This window comes from Crocuta crocuta, unplaced genomic scaffold, assembly GCF_008692635.1.
Source record: "Crocuta crocuta isolate KB4526 unplaced genomic scaffold, BGI_CrCroc_1.0 scaffold231, whole genome shotgun sequence".
Classification (NCBI taxonomy): Eukaryota; Metazoa; Chordata; class Mammalia; order Carnivora; family Hyaenidae; genus Crocuta; species Crocuta crocuta.
Window position 1 is genome coordinate 7,668,785 of NW_027528357.1, and position 14,728 is coordinate 7,683,512.

The window sequence follows — 14,728 nt, forward strand, 5'->3', positions numbered from 1 at the left end:
TCAGTCCCAAAGGGTGCTGTAGGGAGAAAGAATAATGAAACTCTCATCTCTTAATTCAGGTGACTCCTGCTTCCCTCCTTAAGAAGTCCTATGGTCAAACTTCATTCCACAAGTTTAAAGACGTTCTGAAAACTAGGTTAGGACAAAGAGACTCTGATCTCACTAGTATGTTTGCTTGCACATTTTAGCATATTTCCTCAATATACAGTTGAGCCTGTTACATATAGTATGACATTAACTAAACTGTCTTCATGTGACTGCAATACAGAATTTGCTCATTCTTCATGGCATTTCCACTGATAAAAAAAGTAGGGGTACCTGGGTGGCTCAGTCGGTTAAACGTCTGGCTTTGGCTCAGGTCATGATCTCATGGTTCGTGGGTCCAAGCCCCGTGTTGGGCTCTGTGCTGACAGCCAGCTCAGAGCTTGGAGACTGTTTCAGATTCTGTATCTCCCTCTCTCTCTCTGACCCCCCTCTGCTCTCTCTCTCTCTTTCTCTCTCAGAAATAAATAAAAAACATTTAAAAAATTACAAAAAGTATATAACATGAGTGAGTAACACATTTGAAACCCTTATAAATATTTACTGAGAAGAAGCTGAAATGGGGAAACTGAGAATTTAAGGGCAAAAGGCCAGAGCAGTATCTGGATGTTTCTGAATATCATCTCCCTTTTTTTCATTTCTCTCTTATCCTTTGTTAGTGTGGGTTTAGAATAGGTATAGTTTCCCCATGAAAAAATTTCAGATTGGCAAGCATCGTCAACAAATATAAAAAGAGAATGAGTTGAATGTTCTCTAACTGCTAATATACATTGGTTGGAGAATTTGAAAGAGGGATTGTGTCATTGCTGCATCTCAGAAACAAGATGGGCTCTATGGCTAGTAATGGAATGTATTCTAAATAGCACTTAGTCTTTGAGGATCTTAGTTTGGCATTTTGGGGAGCACAGGAGAGAGTCTAAGCAATTAGAGCACTGGCATAATATCCTAAAATGAAGATAAATGAATTATATGTTGAAAATATTTATAAGAAAGAGAGCAGGAAATTATATGGAAGCAATGGAAAAAGTGAACTGTAACAAAAAGGCAGTATTTGGATATATCTGCCCAAGTCAAATCTTATATTTGGGGATATCTATATTTATAATTCAAAAATATATAAGCTGATCTAATAAAACATGCGTATGGTATCAAGTTTTAAAATACATCAAGTGGTCCTCTAGATATTTACTATTTCATTGTATGTTATATACGTCTTTAAGCCAAAAGTTATGGAAAGCTATGCTTGAGTAAGTTTTAAAAATGTAGGGGTGCCTGGGTGACTCAATTGGTTGAGTGCCTGACTTTGGCTCAGGTCATGACCTCATGATCTGTGGGTTCAAGCCCTGTGTTGGGCTCCGTGCTGACATCTCAGAGCCTGGAGCTGCTTTGAAGTCTGTGTCTTCCTCTCTCTCTGTCTCTCCCCTGATCACGTTCTGTCTCTCTCTCTCAAAAATAAATATTAAAAAAATTTTTTTTAAATAAATAAAAATTGTTTGTGGGATACCTGGGTGGTTCAGTTAGTTAAGCATCTGACTCTAGATATCAGCTCAGGTCTTGATCTCAGGGTTATGAGTTCAAGCCCCACAACGGGCTCTATGCTGGGTGTGGAGCCTACTTTAAAAAAATTTGTTTTGCAACTGTTCTACATGCAGCTGAGCTTTGCTCCTTCTTTGTTTTCATGAATTGTTGTTCAGAGGTTTGAAATGTGACAATTGCATCCACCATGGAAAACTTTCCTTTTATAGCTAGGCTAGAATGGCATTAAATTAAATATGTTTACTCTTGAAATTATCCTCTGTCAATAGTGCCAGTGAACTTTGGGCTTTGGGGATGCAGTGGAATTTTCCCAGTTTTTCTCTACATGTGTGATGTATAAAGGATGTTGTTGCTTGAAATGATTTCCAAGAGACAGGATGGTGTGAAGTGGTCCTCTCCCAACCAGTCTACCAACGACCTTTTCATTGATTATAACTGTGTTGTGGATTTGTTTTTATTTTTGTACAAAGAATTTGAATTATTCTGGAATAAAGAAGGAAGAACAATGAGAAAATGTGCTTTATCAATGAGTAGAGACAGTCCTTGGCTGTGTGCATTTCTATCCCTAGAAGCACACTGTAAATAGCTATCAAGATGGTTTGTGTCTTGTGGAAATTTAATGTGCCATGCTGCCTCAGATTCAAATTATAGAAACCTAACAGGAGAATATAAAATATCTCAAATAAATGGAATTTTAGACTTTAAAAAATACACGGCTGACACCCTCTTTCTAGATGCCTCCCAGTTACCATGGCATATAAAATTGGTTTTGGTGTCCATATCCAAAGAAGAGTATGAGGAAAGAGAAAAGAATGTATAGTTTCAGTGCTTTCAGTATGATGCTCTGGGCCGTCAAGCAGAAATAAATCTGAGAGACTTTTCATTGCCATGGGAGTCATAGAACAGTAGAGAATGGGAGAAGCCAGTAAGGATTTGTTAGCAGATTTATGATTATAACCAATAGGTCAGTCAGAGCCTAAGAAAGTACTAAGGGATCAGGGAGAAGTCAGTGGTTGTCATGATGGTTTTATTTCCATCACTACTTCCAAGCAGGCTCTGAGTCAACATGTAATAGTGCATTACATTAATATGCAAGGTAGGGCAAGTTGATTATTGTTTAGAAATAAAACAGCTATAGAAATTAGTTTCTGTTTTATTTCAGCTAATATTGAATTAGAATAATTTAATTTGCCTTAGAGAATTAATGAAACAGATCTAGAGTCTTCTTGTTTTTCACAAGAGGAAAATTACACTCTTCCCAGGCTATGTCTGATGGAGATACTTGCAAGGCTTTCTACCTTTCGTTTACATCATGATAGACTGATTTCTTCTGAGATATAACATTTTCTACTTACCTAACTTGCTATTCATATGGTGAGTTTCAGGAAAAGAAAGAGAAAAGAAAAGAAAAGAGAAAAGAAAAGGGCAAACAATAGAAATAGGTACTAGATCTTTTATGTGATTGCTCCAGATTTCCCCATTTGTAACTCCTAAACTCGGTGATTCAGAATTTGAACCTGGTGATTATGATTATATACAGATTTAAAAGACTTTGCAATGACTGAGAAGTGGACCCTTGATGCTCCATCACCTCATTTGTACTTACTTCTGGGGAGAGTTGTGGAAGTGATCTCAAAGTAGAATCCTGAAAGGATTTCAGTTAGTGAAATCCTTTTCTTGGAAAACTTAGGTCATGATTTTGAGCTTAGGTAGATAAAGAGCGTCTACTTTTGTTTCTCTTGTTGGGGTACCAGCTGTCGTTAAAACAGAGCATGAAATCATTGATGCTTAAAAATACCCTAGAGATGGGGCACCGGGGTAGCTCAGTTGTTGGAGCATCCGACTCTTGGTTTTGACTCAGGTCATCATCCCAGAGTTGTGGGATCCAACCCTCAGTCGGGCTCCATGCTCAGCTTAAGATTCTTTCTCTCCGGAGCTCTGCCCCTCTTGCACTCTCTCTAAAATAAAAAAAACAAAAACAAAAACAACCCTAGATATGATTTAATGCAATCTCTCTCCAATCCATGTTATAGGTATAACCCTAAGAGTCTACAGTTTATTAATGCCAAAGTAGGGCAAGAGTTCTACCTCCTGATTATAGTCAATTTATATAAATACCAAGCCACTATCCAGTGTTGATTGGATATGTGAAAGCAAAATAAAAAAGAATTGATGGCTGAATGCTATTATCTTTTACAAAAACTCTTGAAATAGTTTAGAGTTCACCAAATATTAGTTTTAATAGCTGTCTTTGCTAGCAGAGTTCTAAAAGTAACTTTGTCCTATTATTTGTGTTTGATATAAAGCCAGTAGCATTTCATTTGCTACTATGAAAGTGTACATGGAATTTCAGGGATATTCTTGGTATTTAATTATTGCTCTGTGCTTCTATAATATTGCCCCTTACTGCTTTTAAAGTAGTGGGACATTTTCATTCCATACATCATGTCCATCTGGAAGAGCAAATATTTTAACACATATATTTTAAAAGTAATGCCATTGGGGTGTCTGGGTGGCTGAGTCAGTTGGGCGTCCGACTTCCGCTCAAGTCGTAATCTCACAGTTTATGGGTTCCGGACCCATGCCGGGCTCTGTACTGACTGGTCAGAGCCTGGAACCTGCTTTAGATTCTGTGTCTCCCTCTCTCTCTGCCCCTCCCCCGCTCGTGTTCTGTGTCTCTCAAAAATAAATAAAAATATTTTTTAAAAAAGTAATGCCATAAAAGACAGATAACTTAATGCATGTCAATACAAATTCTTTTTGAAAAAAAAAGTAATCTATTCAGGCCAAATATTGTGAACATTATGTTAAGGCAGCATTTTTCCATCAAGTTAGCAGTTAAGGGTTACTGGTGAATATTATCTAATTATCCAAGGACAGCTTTATTTCTTGATAGCAGGTGTTAGAGGAAAGGAAATTTTAAAAATATTTATGGTCCTAAATCATGTTTGTCAAATGCAGTAGGCAAGTAGGTTTTAGAGTTGACTCAAGCAAAAGGGTTTTCATTACCACAGGCCTGGGGGGATGAACAAAATGTAAACAAAGCTTGTCTTGGTTTTGACCTAGAGCAGGGCTATGAATACACCTCTGACTGTCCACCTTAAGTTAATGGCACTGAAGATAAACAACCTGTCTCCTTGTTAAAGCCAATTTATGTATGGAAACCATGGTGCCTGCAAACCAGGTTATTTAATGGGTGTTGGAAATCACAGAGATTAAATGTCAGTTTCCTAAAGAGTTATGTTAATACCATAGGATGATGTTAGTTTACACCCTAAAATCATACTTACACCCTGACAGAGGGGCCTTGTTGATTCTCTCTGTGATGTCATGTTCTTGGTGTGGGATGTCTTTCTTCTAAGTAACTGCGGAAAGAATAGTGTGGCTTCTCGCCCTATATTAATTAAAGTGTGTACTTACATGTTTATTACATATTTGCTGCATACTTATCCCCGCAAAATGTCATCTTAGTCTGTCCCCTGACTCCTGATCATGATGACAGTGGCATCATCCGTGCTATGATAATTACTTCAGTGTCATGCTGGCTCCTGCAATGCCCCTCTTTGGCAAAGTTGTGTCATGTATATAGTTTACCTTTTGTGCTATTAGTTATGCATCTAGCAGATTCTGAAATGGGATGTGGGCTTAGGTTATTTGGAAGAGATTCAGGAATAAGATAAGATAAGCAGTGCTTTTTGAAATGTATTTCCTGGGCCACTTGTGCCCAAATCATACGGTCCAGTACATAGGAAATACAGATTTCTTGGCTTCGGACTTATTGAATCTGAATGTCTGGACATGAGATCTGGAATTATTTTATTCTTAATTAACATGCTCTTCACATAATTCTGGGCTTGCACGCTGAAGTTTTAAGAAGTTAAGAGTTTATTGAGTCAGGGTAATTAACCTAGACCTATGGTTGGTGCAGGGAGAAATGGCAGCAGGTAAACATATTTTTTCTAATATAATAAAAATAACATCTCTTCATGGGCAGTTGGTATTGACTATTTGAGTTTTCTTTTAGGTGAAAACTTTATTTCCTTTCTTCCCACTCCACTGTGTTACTGATGCCTTCATTATGGATTTGTAAATACTCTTCATCTTTAAGGGAAGTGAACTGTCAAATGTGTTGGAACTATTTTTTACTTCATTTTTTTTTTCATTTTGAGTTTGCTTTGGATTTTTCTTTCTTTTTTGCATTTGAGAATGATTATGTTTTTACTTGGAATAAGTTATTATAAACAATCTTGCTATCTATTAGTTCCCTGTACTGTGGTAATAAATTATCACAAACTTAGTGACTAAAAACAACACAAATTCATTATCTTATTAGCACAAATGATATATTTTCTTTAGTTACAACTTCTAACATTTATTTTCTTACATATAGGAATATAACTGATTTTGGCCTTTTGATTTTTATATCCATCAGTTTTGCTAAACCCAAATTATTGGTTGATGGACTGATTGAAGTATAGTTGACATACAATGTTATGTTACTTTCAAATACAATATAGTTATTCAACAACTCTATATGTTATGCTGTGCTCACAAGTGTAGCTACTAGCTGTCACCATACAACACTAATCTGATATCACTGATTATATTCCCTGTACTCTTTCATCCCCGTGACTTACTCATTGCATCTGGAAGCTGTACCTCCCACTACCCTAAACAGAATTTTCCATCTATGTTCGTATATAAAATTAATATGGAAATTTTCCTTTCGTATGCTGATCTTATTGAACTTGTCAAAAAGTTATGCTAACCTTATAAAATGAGCTAAGAAGTAAGTTTTATTGTCTTATTTAGAAGAGTTGTTTAAGATTGAAATTATTTCTTTCTTGAGTTTTTGGCTCTTGAAAGTTTGGGTACATTGTACTTTTTACTATAAATTTGTCTGTTTCCTCTAAATCTTTTAATTGATCGGCAACAAATTATTTGTAATTTCATCTTATTTCATTAATGTCTGTGAAATCTATAATCATATCCTATTTTAAAGAACTCTTGATGTTTTTTTATTTGTGCATTTTCTTTTTGTTTTGATCAGTCTTACTAGATATGTAAATTTTATTAGATTTTTATTTGTTTGATAGTAAATGCCTGATGATTTTAATATGTGAAGTCTTTTTAAGTATTTCTCTGCTTTCCCATGTTTCTATTGGGTTTTACTCATGAAATCTAGTTGGGATTGGGCCCTGAGTTGCCTTGAATGGACTGCTGTGTTCTTTCTCTTTGTGTTTCTACATCCTGCTCATACTCAAAGATCTCAATGGGAGAGGAAGCTTAGCTACAGAAAATAAAGGGGACATCTTTAAGAAGTCTGCTTTTCACCTTCAATTCCCCTATTGGCAAATGATGCCAAACTGGTTCCTGTAAGAATGTTCTCTGATAATTCAATAGCTTGCCTATATCACTAGGTCTTGAAAGAATGTGTCATTATATCCGATTTGTTAGCTTTTATTATGTAGAATTTAATCTTATTATATAGTTTATTTTATTTATGTAGCTTATCCCTAATTATAGCTTCTAGTTTGTCATGCTCATAGACTTACCTATTTATATTTAAAGTAGATGTGTAATGCCAATGTATATATTGAAATCGATAAAGATGTAGATGTGGCTCAAATTCTAGAAATTCCACTCATTTAGTTTGTTTCTATGAATGAGTTACTTTATCTCTGTAAATTGCAATTACCTCATCTGTTTCCTTCCCTGGTAGATTCTGAGAGTTAAATTAGATACATTTATATAGAGAAACTAACACATAGTACACTCAGAGTAGTATTCTTTCTTCATAATTTCTAGAGTGTATATGTCCATAACAGATTTGCCATTTATTACAGTTTATGGCATTAAGTATAGGTATTTTTTTTTCTATATACTAATATTCAATTTTTAGTGACAGTCAATAAATGTGGTTTTGTTTATTGCCTTCTGCTCTAGCTTATAACACCTTGATTTCTGACAATTTATAACTGTTTGAGATGGTATTCAACTTATTGTGTTTCTATAAAAATGTTTAAAAGTTTATTTATTTATTTATTTATTTTTTTGAGAGAGACAGAGAGCATAGCAGGGGTGGGACAGAGAGAGAGAGGGGAGACACAAAATCTGAAGCAGGCTCGGAGCTGTCAGCACAGAGCCCGACATGGGACTCAAACCCATGAATTGTGAGATCATGACCTGGGCTGAAGTTGGATGCTTAATCCACTGAGCCACCCATGAACCTTATTTAATTCATTTTTAATCCTCATTTTGGTTTTAGTGATTTTTAAAATACATTGTACATCTTTTAAAATTTTTTAAGGTTTATTTATTTTTGAGAGAGAGACAGAGAGACAGAGTGAAAGCAGGGGAAGGGCAGAGAGAGAGGGAGACACAGAATCTGAAACAGGCTCCAGCTCTGAGCTGTCAGCACAGAGCCTGACATGGGGCTCAAACTTAGGAACCATGAGATCATGACCTGAGCTGAAGTAGGCCACTTAACTGACTGGGCTTTGTCAGTTAAGGCAGACAAGACACCCAGACACCCTTGTACATCTTTTGAAAAATCTGGCTCATTATTCTTACTTCATAACAGCAATGTTTTAGAAGGAGTGCTTTTAGGTCATCAGTAATAAGAATGAAGAGAAATCCAGCCAGATAGGCACCCAATTTGGACCCATTAATTGCCTAACTTGGCTTGAGTTCCCCATTGCAAGCTTTACATCCAAGTATTCTAGCCTCACATTCTTTTAACCTTTATATTTAAAGTAGATCACAGGCCCCTGGACGGCTCCATCAGTTAAGTGTCCAACTTAGGCTCAGGTCATGATCTCACGGTTCATGGGTTCAAGCCCTTCATTAAGCTCTGTGATGACAGCTCAGAGTCTGGAGCCTGTTTCTGTGTGTGTGTGTCTCTCTCTGCCCCTCCTCCACTCACGTTCTGTCTCTCTGTCTCTCAAAAATTAATAAAAGTTAAAAAATTTTTAAAAAGTAGGTCAGTTTTCCTGGCAATTGATGCTCAGTCATCATCTTTGTAGAAAGTGATTTTACGAAGCAAAATATTTATTAATTTTCAATGGGGAGGTTTTTCCATGGTGGGATAACTATAAAGTTCATATCCTGTCTCTAAATGCTCTCCACTTACTCTAGCAATCAAGGTACTAGCTCAAAAATGTTTATTGGGCAAGAATGGAAAGCGAAAGTTGGATAGATATTTTGACATGCCTTTCATCTAACCTGCAGGGGTATCTAGTAAAATATTCTTTCTCCAGGAGAAGAAGTACCTTTATCTATTCTTCCAGAGAATAGCATGTGGAAAGGCCTGAACTTTTACATATATTTGATTTAATCTATCAAGTGATGTATTTTAGAAAAATTGAACAGTGAATGGATTGCTTTTATTTATGTCTCCCACAGATGATTATTGAGTTCCCATTTGTTGATTGGCCAACCTCACAGAGTTCTGGGAGTGCTTCTCTACTGCTACATGACCTTTGTCATATGAAGAAAGTTCCAGTTTCATCCCAATTGTTTTTGGACTCTGTTTTCCAAATATTTTTCATTTGAAAAATACTTGGTTATATTTGAAAATAAGCTACTTTTCTTTTCTTTAAAATATTTTTTTTTTTACAAATAGTTTATTGTCAAATTGGTTTCCATATAACACCCAGTGCTCATCCCCACAAGAGCCCTCCTCCATGCCTATCTCCCCCCTCCCCCCCACATCCATCAGTCCTCAGTTTGTTTCTCAGCATTCAAGAGTCTCTCATGGTTTGCCTCTCTCCCTTTCCCCCACCATTTCCCCCCTTCTTCTCCCCCATGGTCCTCCATTAAGTTCCTCCTAATCCTCCTATACGTGCAAACATATGATATTTGTCCTTCTCTGCCTGACTTATTTCGCTCAGCATAACACCCTCAAGGTCCATCCATGTTGCTACACATGGCCAGATTTCATTGTTTCTCATTGCCATGTAGTATTCCATGGTATAGATAAACCACATCTTGTTGATCCATTCATCCATTGATGGACACTTAAGCTCTTTCCATGTTTTAGCTATTGTTGAGAGTGCTGCCAGGAACATTGGGGTACATGTGCCCATATGCATCAGCATTTCTGTATCCCTTGGGTAAATTCCTAGCAGTGCTATTGCTGGGTCATAGGGGAGTTCTGTTGTTAGTTTCCTGAGGAACCTCCACACTGTTTTCCAGAGGGGCTGTACCAGTTTACATTCCCACCAACAGTGTAGGAGGGTGCCTGTTTCTCCACATCCTCACCAGCATATAGGGTTCTCTGATTTGCTCATTTTAGCCACTCTGACTGGCGTGAGGTGGTATCTCAGTGTGGTTTTGATTTGTATTTCCCTGATGAGGAGGGATGCTGAGCATCGTTTCATGTGTCTGTTGGCCATCTGGATGTCCTCTTTGGAGAAGTGTCTGTTCATATCTTCTGCCCATTTCTTCACTGGGTTGTTTGTTTTTCGGGTGTGGAGTTTGGTGAGTTCCTCATAGATTCTGGATATTAACCCTTTATCTGATATGTCATTTGCAACTATCTTTTCCCATTCCGTTGGTTGCCTATTAGTTTTGTGGGTTGTTTCCTTTGCTGTGCAGAAGCTTTTAATCCCGATGAGGCCCCAATCATTTATTTTTGCTCTTGATTCCCTTGCTTTTGGGGATGTGTCAAGTAAGAAGTTGCTGTGGTGGAAGTCAAAGAGGTTGTTTCCTGCTTTCTCCTCTAGGGTGTTGATAGTTTCCTGTCTCACGTTCAAAAAATATGGAACGCTTCACGAATTTGCGTGTCATCCTTGCGCAGGGGCCATGCTAATCTTCTCTGTATCGTTCCAATTTTAGTATATGTGCTGCCAAAGTGAGCACTCTTTAAAATATTTTTAATGTGTATTTATTTTTGAGATAGAGGGAAAGAGAGCATGAGTGGGGGAGGGGCAGAGAGAGAGGGAGACACAGAATCTGAAGCAAGCTCCAGGCTCTGAGCTGTCAGCACAGAGCCCAACGTGGCTTGAACCCATAAACTGCAAGATCCTTAACCTGAGCCGAAGTGGGATGCTCAACTGACTGAGCCACCCAGTTGCCCCTAAACTACTTTTCTTTAGTTTACACTTTCTCCCTACATCCTAATAGGATCTAAATTTTTATATATCTAATCTTTTCCAAAGATAATAATATCTTATTATTTTTATAATTTTTATATATCTCAACTTTTCCCAGGATAATCATATCTTATTTTTAAAGATAATTAATCAAAATATCTTTTGCAATCTAACAAAATTAAATTATATTGTCCCTCATTTTAAAGATGAGTCATCATGCCAAAGAATAACTTCCAAGGAGAAGTTCTATTGGGAATGGTGGTATTTGACAAACAATATAATAGAATCAGGGGCAAGGGTCAGTTCTCATACAGACCATCAGTTCACTGATGGATTTTAGAAAAGTTGAGTAGTGAATGCATTGCATCTATGTATGTATGAAAACAAATAATTATTGAGTTTCTGCTTGTTGCTGTGCTAACCTCTGTGTGTCACACATGAATTCCAAATTTGTTATTTAATTACTTCCATATCCAAATAATGACCATACAGTTTTTGGTGTACTTTCTAAAATAAGCTAGGTGCAAGAACATGTCTTAGGAATTGAGTGACTTAACATGATGTTGTTGTAAATAAGCTATTAAAATGATGGGCTGTGTATACAAAAAAATGATGACTTTAATTGACTCATGACCTTTCTTTCTAGTAGTAAGTAGACATCAAAACCAATTATCTATCAAGGTCACTCCTAAATTTGTAACAGTAAAACTAAGTCATCTCTTATAGGAGAATGATTATATGTCTAAACACTTTACAGGGACAGGCATCTAATTAACATGAATCATATAATATCATAAAGGTATAAATTAATGACAAGGGGGACTTGAAGACTTTCTTATTTTATACCACTGGGTTTTGTTATCCAGTTTATCAATATATTAACTTATGATCCATTTTTATTTACAGTGTAATGTTTAGGGAAGGCCTGTGAAATCAATAAAATTTGAGGATTCTTGTAGCATATCTCACCAGAGTGCTACTGGCTCGCAACAGATGCTGTTGGTGCCCTCTCTCTATATATATTTTGCCCTTATATTTCAGCACCCACACACCCAATTTCTAACTGCCAGCTATTGTGTTTCTTCACTTCACTGATGTTATAGCCACTTTGCCCACTCATGTAGCAGGCACAGGTAGTCTCTAACTGTGAACCAATGGTAGCTGTTGTCTGAATATACGATCTCCCTCATGTCTGGGATGGTTTAACTGTGCAGTGCATGCCCTACACTGACTTCCAACATTTTCTCCAGGAGAGCTGACTTGCAGTTGCCCATGAGGGTAACTGGCCTTTGTTGGCTGTTTTCCCTTCTCTAATTCATTTCCCAATTATTAACCAGTAGTTCCAATATAATTATAATGAACCACTTCCTCCCTAGATTGCCCACAAGTTATGATTCTATGTAATTCTAGGTCTAATTCTAGGTAAATCCAATCTCAGATATAAACAAAACAAATTGAAAGGTGCAGATCAATAATTTATTGAGTAGAAACTGGCATACAGTTTGAAAAATATATCTATTAATTTGAACATAGCAAGTATTTTTCACTGAAAATACTGGACAAAATACTGGACAAGCTACATTCTGGATCCAACTAAATATGACCTGTGACAAGAATTAGAACCTGGCATTTTGAGCATTTGTAAGAAAACTCTTGAGGTAAGGGCTCTTCCCCCTAGGTTTTTTAAAATTTTATTTTTATTTTGTTTTAATTCCAGTATAATTAACATAGGTGTTATATTAGTTTGAGGCATGCAATACAGTGATTCAACAATTATGCACATTACTCGGTGCTCATCATGATGTGTACTCTTACCCCTTCTATTTCACCCATCCCCCTTTGCCTCCCTTCTGGCAACACCAGTTTGTCTTCTATATTTAAGAATCTGTTTTGGATGTTTGTCTCTTTTTTCTTTGTCGTTTTTGTTTCTTAAACTCCACATATGAGTGAAATCGTATGGTATTTGTCTTTCTCTGACTGACATTTCACTTAGCAGTAAACCCTCTAGATCTATCTGTATTGTTACAATTATGGCTGAATAATATTCTATTATACATTATACAATACAGCAATTACATATATATCTGTATATATATGTATATATACATACATACACACATGCACACACATATATAAATGTATACACACACACACAAAGATATGTATATATATATATATATCTTTTTGAACTAGTGTTTTTGTGTTTTTTGGGTAAATACCCAGTAGTAGAATTGCTGGATCATATGGTAATTCTATTTTTAATTTTTTGAGGAGCCTCCATACTGTTTCCCAGAGTGGTTTTACCAGTTTGCAGTCCCACCAACAGTCCATGGGGGTTGCTTTTTCTCCACATCCTTCCAATACTTGTTGTTTCCTGTGTTTTTGATTTTTGCTATTCTGACAGATGTGAGGTGATATCTCATTGTGGTTTTGATTTTCGTTTTCCTGATGATGAGTGATGTTGAGCTTCTTTTCATGTGTCTGTTGGCAACCTATATGTCTTCTTTGGAAAAATGCCTGTTCATGTCTTCTGTCCATTTTAAAACCGTGTTATTTGTGGGTTTTTTGGCGTTGAGTTGCATAAATTCTTTCTATATTTTGCATACTAATTCTTTATCAGATAGGTCATTTGCAAATATCTTCTCCCATTTAGTAAGTTATCTAAGTTTTGTTGATTGTTTCTTTTGCTGTGCAGAGGCTTTTTCTTTTGATGTAGTCCCAATAGTTTATTTTGCTCTTTATGTTTTCTTGCCTCAGAAGACATATCCAGACATATGTTTCTACAGCCAATGTTAGAGAAATTACTGACTGTGCTCTCTTATAGATATTTGTGGTTTCAAATCTCACATTTAGGTCTTTAATCCATTTTGAGTTTTTGTGTGTGTATGGCATAAGAGGTCTAGTCTCATTCTTTAGCATGTAGCTATCCAGCTTTTCTAACACTTGTGTTAAAAGACTGTCTTTTTCCCATGGCATATTCTTGCCTCCTTTGTTGAAGTTTAATTGTCCACATAATTGTGAGTTTATTTCTGGGCTCTCTGTTTCATTGATTTATGTGTCTGATTTTGTGCCAGTACCAGACTGTTTGATTGGTCCAGCTTGGTCGTATATCTTGAAATCTGGGGTTGTAATACCTCTGGTTTTGTTTTTCTTTTTCAAGATTGCTTTGGCTATTCAGGATCTTTTGTGGTTCTGTACAAATTTGAGGATAATTTGTTCTAGTTCTGTGAAAAATACTGTTGGTATTTTGATGGGGATTGCAATTAAACTGTAGATTTCTTGGGTAGTATGCTCTTCTCCCTAGGTTTTGTATAAGGACTAGCACATTAGGCACAGAGCATACAGATATATACCAAGTTTCTCATAATTAAGTTTTGTTTGTAAAATTAGGAAAAGTAAGGGTCAGCTAGAGTTTGTCTTATACGAACTCAGTCACCAAGTACATGCCTGGCTCATTTTCAAACGTTTTGATCAATTTTATATCCTCCAATTGTGTTTATTATGCTTGAGTTTTTTCAAGACACTTTATAGTGAGATTTGAATTTATCTCTTAAGGTCTTTTTTCTCAATTCTTTTTGAATGTTGCTTTATTCAGCTGCCTAGGGTTTTTCTTTAATTTTTGTCACTCGTTTTGCTATCAAACTGAAGGGTCCAACCAGGTAGTAGGAGTTCTTCATTAAGAGAGCTAGCCATAGGGGATCTTTAAAAATCTAAATATTTTTGAGAAGTGTTCTGCCCAGGCTTTCCAATGGCTATTTCACTTATGATTAAGTCAGAGTTCTTGCAATGGCCTGAAAGGTCAAATTCAGTCTCATCCTTTGTTACCTCTCAGATTTCATTTCTTCATGCTTTCCTTCTTTCATTCTCTGCAATCATGTGGGTCTCTTGTTCTTCCTTCAGTAACTCAAGCCTATATCTACCTCAGAATTTTTGTAGTTTATAGTTTCTTTGGCCTGAAATGTCCTGGACCCAGATAGCCACATGATTTGTTCCCTCAGGTTCTCCAGGTGTCTGGTCAATAGTCATCTATTACTGCCATGTAGCATACTATATAT

General features: G+C 36.4%; 1 non-coding gene across 1 annotated transcript; it reads right to left on the reverse strand.

The window, feature by feature from the left end:
• Positions 1 to 10,333: 10,333 nt before the first annotated feature.
• LOC144223171 (U6 spliceosomal RNA) lies at positions 10,334 to 10,440 on the reverse strand. Its single transcript, XR_013332601.1, has one exon. It is a non-coding gene; the product is annotated as a U6 spliceosomal RNA (small nuclear RNA).
• Positions 10,441 to 14,728: the final 4,288 nt, after the last annotated feature.